The sequence below is a fragment of the Chanodichthys erythropterus genome, chromosome 10, assembly GCF_024489055.1.
Source record: "Chanodichthys erythropterus isolate Z2021 chromosome 10, ASM2448905v1, whole genome shotgun sequence".
Taxonomy (NCBI): domain Eukaryota; kingdom Metazoa; phylum Chordata; class Actinopteri; order Cypriniformes; family Xenocyprididae; genus Chanodichthys; species Chanodichthys erythropterus.
The window spans coordinates 53,500,505-53,509,798 of NC_090230.1; positions in this window are offsets into that span (position 1 = coordinate 53,500,505).

The window sequence follows — 9,294 nt, forward strand, 5'->3', positions numbered from 1 at the left end:
AGGGTCCTGAAACTGCATCTGTAAGAATTTTAGGAATAAAGTATTGACTAAAACAATTGATGGTTAACTTTGAGAATGATGGACTAATTTTATATACAATACCATTCACAAGTTTGGGGCTGGCAAGATTTTTTTAATGCTTTTGAAAGAAGTCACCAAGGCTACATTTATTTGACCAAAAACAGTAAAAAATAAAAATATTATTACAATTTATAATAACTGTTTTCTATCTGAATATATTTTAAAAAATAATTTATTCCTGTGATGGCAAAGCTGAATTTTCAGCATCATTACTCCAGTCTTCAGTCACATGATCCTTCAGAAATCATTCAGATTTGATGCTCGAGAAACATTATTATTATCAATGTTGAAAACAGTTGTGTTGCTTCATGTTTTTGTGTAAACCATAATACTTTTTTTCATGACTTAATAGAAAGGTCAAAGCATTCATTTAAAATCGAAATTCATATTAAGAATTAATGTTTTAATTTAATATTAAAACATGAATGTGTTTACTGTCACTTTTGATCAATGGAATGCCTCCTTGCTGAATAAAATAATAAAAGTATTCATTTCTATAAAAATATAAAACATAATACTGATCCAAAACTTGTGAGCGTTAATTTATGTTATTAAAATAATATTCAATGATTGTGTTTAAATCTTAATAAAAGGATTTTCATGCCGGGACAGAATGTGACAAAGTATTAGTGCTCTGATTATTATTATTTTCTGATGTATTTTCCGATATGTGGTTTTATGAACATTTGTGCCTCATTTTGTGTTTCTAACTTTGAAATTAAACTATGAATTGTCCAATTCATATATTTTTTATTTTATTGTTCAAACATTTTATTGTTCAATTATTGTATTTATTTCTTGAACTACAACCCGAATTCTGGAAATGTTCGAACGTTTTTAAAAATTGAATAAAAGACTTTCAAATCACATGAGCCAATATTTTATTCACAATAGAACATAGTTTAAACATTTGTTATGTTATCTAAGAAATTTTACACTTTTATGCACAAAATGAGCTCATTTCAAATGTGATGCCTGCTACAGGTCTCAAAAAAGTTGGCACAGGGGCAACAAATGGCTGAAAAAGCAATACATTTAAACATGACATGATTAGCTATAAAAGGGATGTCTTATAGAGAGGCAGAGTCTCTCAGATGTAAAGATGGGCAATCTGTGAAAGAGTACATAAAATGATTGTGGAATACTTTAAAAACAATGTTCCTCAACGTCAAATTGCAAAGGCTTTGCAAATCTCATCATCTACAGTGCATAACATCATCAAATGATTCAGAGAAACTGGAGAAATCGCAACATTGCTATTGTGCTTCACATATTGTTGGAACACCTGGAGCACAAAAACAACTATGCAAGGGTGCTTTTTTTTATGGATTTCAGTTCAGCTTTTAATACAATCTAGCCAAACAAACTCCTGCTGAAACTGTGTAACCTTGGACTAAACAATTCATGGATTCTGGATTTTTTAACCAAATGCTCTCGATGTGTGAAAATAGGCAAGCATGTTTCAAACACCATATACATCAGCACTGGTGCCCCTCATGGTTGCGTGCTCAGCCCACTACTTTACGCACTTTATTCATTAAATTTGCAGATGACACAAATGTGCTCGGCCTCATAACAAACAACAATGAGACAGCATACAGGGAGGAGATTAAACTACTGGCATGGAGGTGTAAAATATGATTTGGCTCTTAACAAAAGACAAAAGAAATCATAGTTGACTTTGGTAAATCAAATCATCCTGGACATTCCCTCTCTACATTAATGGAAAAGCAGTGGAGAGAGTGAATAGCTTTAAATTTCTGGAGGATCTGTCCTGGGGCAGTAACATCACCACAGCTGTAGGGAAGGCCCAGCAGAGACTCTTTTACTTGAACAAGTTGAAAAGAGCCAAACTCCCCCAGAGGCTCATGATACATTTTTATAACTGTGCAATCCAAAGTATGCTGACTTATGGGCTGTTAGTGTGGTTTTCTAGCTGTACTATAGCTGAAATGCAGAGGATCCGGAGGGTGGTGGAAAATGCTGGGAAGATCATCGGGACTGTTCTCCTGGAGATTTCTACTGTGTATACCTCCCACTGTCTGCGCAGGACATACAATATAATAAGAGACCGGTCACATCCAGCACACAGTCTGTTCCACCTGCTGCCCTCGGGTAGGAAGTATAGGTCCCTTCAGGCCAGAACCTCCAGAATGGCCAACAGTTTCTTTTCCCAGGCAGTCAGATTGCTTAACAAACACTGTTCCCCTCTCCCCCTCTCACTCACTTAATTTGTAGTTATTATGCACCATCTTCCAATAACTGCAATAACTGAAAACTGGACTTTGCATTACTGCAGCACACTTAAGTATACACATTTTTCTGGTTACTAAAGTTTATCTATCTTATGTATTACATTCCTTGTTTGTCACATGTTTTCCAGGTTATATATTGTGCTATTGTAGATCTTTTGCTCTTCATGAAATCGATTGATGCTCTAATGTAATCTCGTTGTATTTTACAATGACAATACATTTAATTATTTTTATTATTATTATCTCTGTGTGTAAGGGACAAGGCCGAAGACCTTTATTTGATGCCCGTGGTCTTTGGGCCCTCAGACAACACTGCATCACTCATTGGCATGATTGTGTCAATGACATTACTAAATGGGCCCAGGAATACTTCCAGAAACCACTGTCGGTAACACAATCCGCTGTGCCATCTGCAGATACCAACTAAAGCTCTATTATGCACAAAGGAAGCCATATGTGAACATGGTCCAGAAGCGCCGTCGTGTCCTGTGGGCCAAGGCTCATTTAAAATGGACTGCTTCAAAGTGGAAACGTGTTCTATGGTCAGACGAGTCCAAATTTGAAATTCTTGTTGGAAATCACGGACACCGTGTCCTCTGGGCTAAAGAGAAGGGAGACCTTCCAGCATGTTATCAGCATCCAGTTCAAAATCCAGCATCTCTGATGGTATGGGGGTGTATAAGTGCATACGGTATGGACAGCTTGCATGTTTTGGAAGGGACTATTTATATATTATGCTGAATATATATTTATATTTATACGGAATGCTATATAAAGGTTTGCAACATATGCTCCCCTCCAGATGACGTCTATTTCAGGGAAGGCCTTGTGAATTTCAGAAGGACAATGCAAAACCGCATACCACAGCTATTACAACAGCATGGCTTTGTCGCAGAAAAGTCCAGGTGCTGAATTGGCCTGCCTGCAGTCCTTTCACCTATAGAGAAAAATACATCAAAGATGACTCTTCAGCAGCTGGAAACCTACAAACCTGATTCCAAAAAAGTTGGGACACTGTACAAATTGTGAATAAAAACAGAATGCAATGATGTGGAAGTTTTAAATTTCAATATTTTATTCAGAATACAACATAGATGACATATCAAATGTTTAAAATGAGAAAATGTATCATTTTAAGGGAAAAATAAGTCGATTTTAAATTTCATGGCATCAACACATCTCAAAAAAGTTGGGACAAGGCCATGTTTACCACTGTGTGGCATCCCCTTTTCTTTTTATAACAGTCTGCAAATGTCTGGAGACTGAGGAGACAAGTTGCTCAAGTTTAGGAATAGGAATGTTGTCCCATTCTTGTCTAATACAGGCTTCTAGTTGCTCAACTGACTTAGGTCTTCTTTGTTGCATCTTCCTCTTTATGATGCACCAAATGTTTTCTATGAGTGAAAGATCTGGACTGCAGGCTGGCCATTTCAGTACCTGGATCCTTCTTCTACACATACATGATGTTTTGTTTCCAACATTGTCATGTTGGAAAATGCAAGGTCTTCCCTGAAAGAGACAACATCTGGATGGGAGCATATGTTGTTCTAGAACTTGGATATACCTTTCAGCATTGATGGTGCCTTTCCAGATGTGTAAGCTGTCCATGCCACACTCACTCATGCAACCCCATACCATCAGAGATGCAGGCTTCTGAACTGAGCGCTGATAACAACTTGGGTTGTCCTTGTCCTCTTTAGTCCGGATGACATGGCGTCCCAGTTTTCCAAAAAGAACTTCAAATTTTGATTCGTCTGACCACAGAACAGTTTTCCACTTTGCCACAATCCATTTTAAATGAGCCTTGGCCCAGAGAAAACGGCTGCGCTTCTGGATCATGTGTAGATATGGCTTCTTTTTTGACCTATAGAGTTTTAGCCGGCAACGACGAATGGCACGGTGGATTGTGTTCATCGACAATGTTTTCTGGAAGTATTCCTGAGCCCATGTTGTGATTTCCATTACAGTAGCATTCCTGTATGTGATGCAGTGGCGTCTAAGGGCCCGAAGATCACGGGCATCCAGTATGGTTTTCCGGCCTTGACCCTTACGCACAGAGATTGTTCCAGATTCTCTGAATCTTTGGATGATATTATGCACTGTAGATGATGATAACTTCAAAGTCTTCAAACTAATTTTTCTCTGAGAAACTTCTTTCTGATATTGCTCCACTATTTTTTGCCGCAGCATTGGGGGAATTGGTGATCCTCTCTTCTGAGAGACACTGTCACTCTGAGAGGCTCTTTATCATGTTGCCAAATGACCTAATAAGTTGCAAATTGGTCCTCCAGCTGTTCCTTATATGTACATTTATCTTTTCCAGCCTCTTATTGCTACCTGTCTCAACTTTTTTGGAATGTGTAGCTCTCATGAAATCCAAAATGAGCCAATGTTTGGCATGACATTTCAAAATGTCTCACTTTCAACATTATGATATGTTATCTATATTCTATTGTGAATAAAAAAGTTCATGAGATTTGTAAATTATTGCATTCCTTTTTTATTCACAATCTGTTCAGTGTACCAACTTTTTGGAATGTATATCAGGCAAGAATGGGACCAAATTTCAACACCAAAACTACAGAAACTCATAACTTCGATGCCCAGACATCTTCACTCTGTTCTGAAAAGAAGAGGAGATGCTACACCATGGTAAACATGCCCCGTCCCAACTATTTTGAGACCTGTAGCAGGCATTAAATTTGAAATTAGCTCATTTTGTACATAAAATTGTAAAATTTCTCAGTTAAAACATTTGTTATGTTATTTATGTTCTATTGTGAATAATATATAGGCTGATGTGTTTTGAAAGTCTTTTAGTTTTCATTTTATTCAAATTTTAAAAATGTCCCAACATTTACTGAATTCAGGTTGTATAATGTAATAATATTTTAAACCCACCTGTTGTTCAGCTTTCACTGCAGCCTATTAGGCATATTGCAAAATGTTATTTTGGGGATTATCAGGCACATTTCTCTGACTAAAATTTAATTTAAATGAATTCAGTATACAATGGTCAATCCATTTTCAGTGAGAGAGAAAGAGAGAGAAAAAAACATTTATTTATGAAAACTAATCAGCCATTAAGAATGGCTTAAAAGCAATGTTTTAAAACCATCTGGTATATGAATGCCTAGCTTGTTGGTCTAAGGGTACATTTACATGACAACAATGTACTAAAAACTGAAAAGTTTTTCCTTGGTGTTTTTTGTGTACAGAGGACAACGTTGTCAAAACGATCTCCGTTTACACGAATCTGTGAAAACGACTAAAAACACTGTATTATTCATGCCAGGCCAGTAGATGGCGATGTCACTTTGTAAAAAAAAAAAAAAAAAAACTATGTGCCTACAGACTGAACACGTAATACACAAATTGAAAAACAGTGTCATGTAAACAGAACCTAAGACTGTTCCTTTTTGCACTGTGGGTTCATGTGAAGGACCTCTCTCTAGGACGTGTTTTGAAGTGAATCATACACCGTATAATCAAAACAATGCATCTAATACTTTGCCCCATTTCTCTACTGCTGAGCATGTAAGTGAATTGAAAAGATCTTGTTTGGAGATGCTGCTTTATACCATTGGTCTGGGCTCTCAACCTTTTGTGCTCTAGATCAAATAATGAATAAGGTGCTGCACTTCAACAGAGCAATTCATCCTCACAGAAAGAGATGAATTAATGGATCAAATCTCTGCTTTTTGCTCTCAAAGCTTTCATCTTTGCCCCTACCTATTTATTGTCAACTTACAAAACTGAGTGAGAAATATCAAGCCTCAACCGTAATTATCCACGTCTTTGAGAAGCTTTTATTAAAATGCTAATTTAGTGAATGTGAATGCAACAAGGAAAGTAAAAAGTGGTATTAGCAGATGCTGAAACATTGATCAAACATTTACTTTTTATTTTTAATGTTATCGATTCTTTTCTGATATTTTTAATACTTTTAATATTTATTAAATAATTATAATTTGTTGTGTTTTGTTTGTAAACTGGACTTTGTTGTTTTATCTGTGTTTTAGTTTATTATGAATAAAGGGACCAGTTTTTATGTGTAGATTTACATTGTTAATTCAATGTCATGTACATACAATGTACATTGTTAATAATGTCCCTATACTTTTTCCATTTTGTCTAAAGTTTGGTAATAGCCCTGGTTATTATGTGATTGTTTATTTCAAAATATTAAATCACAGGCCTGTACAAATATTGTAGATTTATTATTATTATTATTTTTATTATTAAAAAGACAAATTTGAGCATAACTATTTGCTCATTTCACCTGCCAAACAGAAAGCAGTGTGAGACAAATATTTCATGAAAAGCAATTTAAACATGGGTTGGTATTAACACGCCACTTCAATTACAGACACCGAAAATCATGAAACATCATTATGCACTGGCCATTGTAAAAATGATTAAATAGAAATTTAATTAGAGATCAGACAAGATATCTTTCTTTGAGCAAGTGTATGTTAAAAAAAATTATACATTTATTTTAGTTTTAGTCTACATATCATGATTTCCATTGTGGGCAAAAAAAAAAAAAAAAAAAAAAAAAAATGCACATTTATAACAAAATGTTTTAAACTATGATACATTCAAAAATAATAAAATCAGCCCATTCACTATTTTGCCACATTTCTCGGTTGTTAGACTGTAGGTTTATTAAAAAGATCTTGTGTGCTTTATACTGTTGCTCTTGGCTCTCGACCCCATACAGACAGCTTTGTGCTCTAGATCAAATAATGAAAGAGGTGCTGCACTTCAACGGGGCAATTCATCCTCACAGAAAGAGATGAATTAATGGATCTCGTTTTTTGCTCTCAAAGCTTTCATCTTTGCCCTTTTTCTTCTTATCAAAAAAGAAAAAAGAAAAAAAAAAGAGTGAGAAATATAGACCTCTAACATAATTATTTTCTAAAATTGACTGAAATTAATATTCTTTGTTTATAGTGCATCTAAACATGAAAATTCTGCCATCATTTACTCCCTAATATTGTTCCAAATCTGTATGGCTTTCTTTGTTCTGTGGAACATAGGCTAATAGAAGATATTTAAAAGATATACTGAAGAATCTAACATATTTTTTGTCCCTCAAATAGGCTACAATTTTATTGCATCATAACCACAACTAGTCACTATTCCAGTGACATAAAATAGATTGTAATTATTTTTTTGTTTGGATGTTTCAAAATTACAGCTTGTTTTTCCTTCAATTTTTAAATATATTCCTGACTTATAGTATCGACATGATACTCATTTGCATATTTAAACATAACATTTTAGAAAACTTGTAATACAAAAAATGTTTGCAATTTTTAATGTAATCAACCAGCCGGGGAAGTATGGTGTTATTAATTAGTTTTATTTTTTACCCTATTCACCTGGGGTGTCCAGCGTCTTTGGTGTTTCCATGGTTTCCACAAAATAAAACCGGAAACCGAGGGAGGTATGACGCAATTGACAGGGGACTCCTCACACGTCCCGGAGCCTTGGTTAAAATTGTAATTTTCTCACGATTTACACATAGTTGGAAACATTTGGGATATTGTAAGTACTCAAGTGAACAAAATATATAACACTGACCTAGTGGTTTTTGGATATTTTACTGCAAAGATATTACATATTGCACCTTTAAGCTGCTTGGCCTGTGGTTAAGCAGCTGGATTTGTACGAAATAAAGCAGACACGCAACTGCCTTCTCTGTAATTACACTAGCGGCCACTAGATGGCAGACTAAACACATGCTATTAAAACTGCACTTTCTACAGCTGGAACATGTCTGTTGCATTACATACAGCTGTGCTGCTGAATAAAATAAAATAATAAAATACAATAAAATAATGTTAGCCTAAGCTGTTCTCCCAGCTGGTCTGTTATGCTGTTTTAGAGGGTCACCAGTTAAACTCCAGCTTGGCTGGGACACCAAACAACCAGCTTAAACTAGACCAGCTGAATCAGACTGGTTTAAGAAGTTCTTTTCCGAACTGAAGAAAAAGAGAGACAGGAAGAGGAGGGACAAATAAGAAGAAATGCACATCTCACACATGTGTTCCCACAGTGGGCAGAAAGCTCAGCCTTTGCCCCTTGTGGCTGACAGTGTAACTGATATCTGCAGCAGTTGTGTGAGAACTACAGATATTTATACTGTTAAACTATTTCACTTCCAGCTGCACTCATTATTGATGATGATAGTTTTGATGATTGCTGACTGTTCAGAGGAAGGATGGGCCTTTCAGGGACGCTTTGTTTAGCTTGTTCTGCAATAATGGGACAGCATGATTACTGTGCGCTGCAGACTGCCCTGATGAGGGGTTTTACAGCCTAATCTGATTTGACCAAAGTCTGTGAGTGAGACAGACGAAGCTGAGAGGAAAGGAGAGGGTTGATGATCCAGAGGTTGCATCTCCACAATCCCCTTGAGGAACTATCCCCAAAAGGTATTGAAATATGTTCTGTGTAAACACAGGCTTGAATAAACAGTCACATCCAAATGCCTTGCCTCCCTGACCATTTTGGTAACATATTTGTGTGTTATCCAAGAGGACGAAGTATGAAGACCTTTATCTGATTCAGTTCTGTAAAGATGCTCCATGTTTCCTAACTCTGAGCTTTCACACTACTGACAGATTAAAAGTCCATTAAAAGTAAAATGATAAGATCTTGATTTTTTTTAAACATGTATTCATTTCAATATCATGTATTTTTCCTTCACTTGAAAATCAAGCATTTAATGTAGATTTTATTATTTGTCTTATAAAAATAAAAAATATTAATTATTAATGTATTTCAAATTTATTGAAATTTGTATTTCAATGTTTATTATGTGAAAAAATTATCTGATTATCTACAATCTTAGTTGTGGCATTACCACTACATCAAAAAAAAAAAAATCTGACCCACATAAAGTTTTAGCAAAAGTTTGTGTATTTGTTTACCAAGCTTGAGATAAATA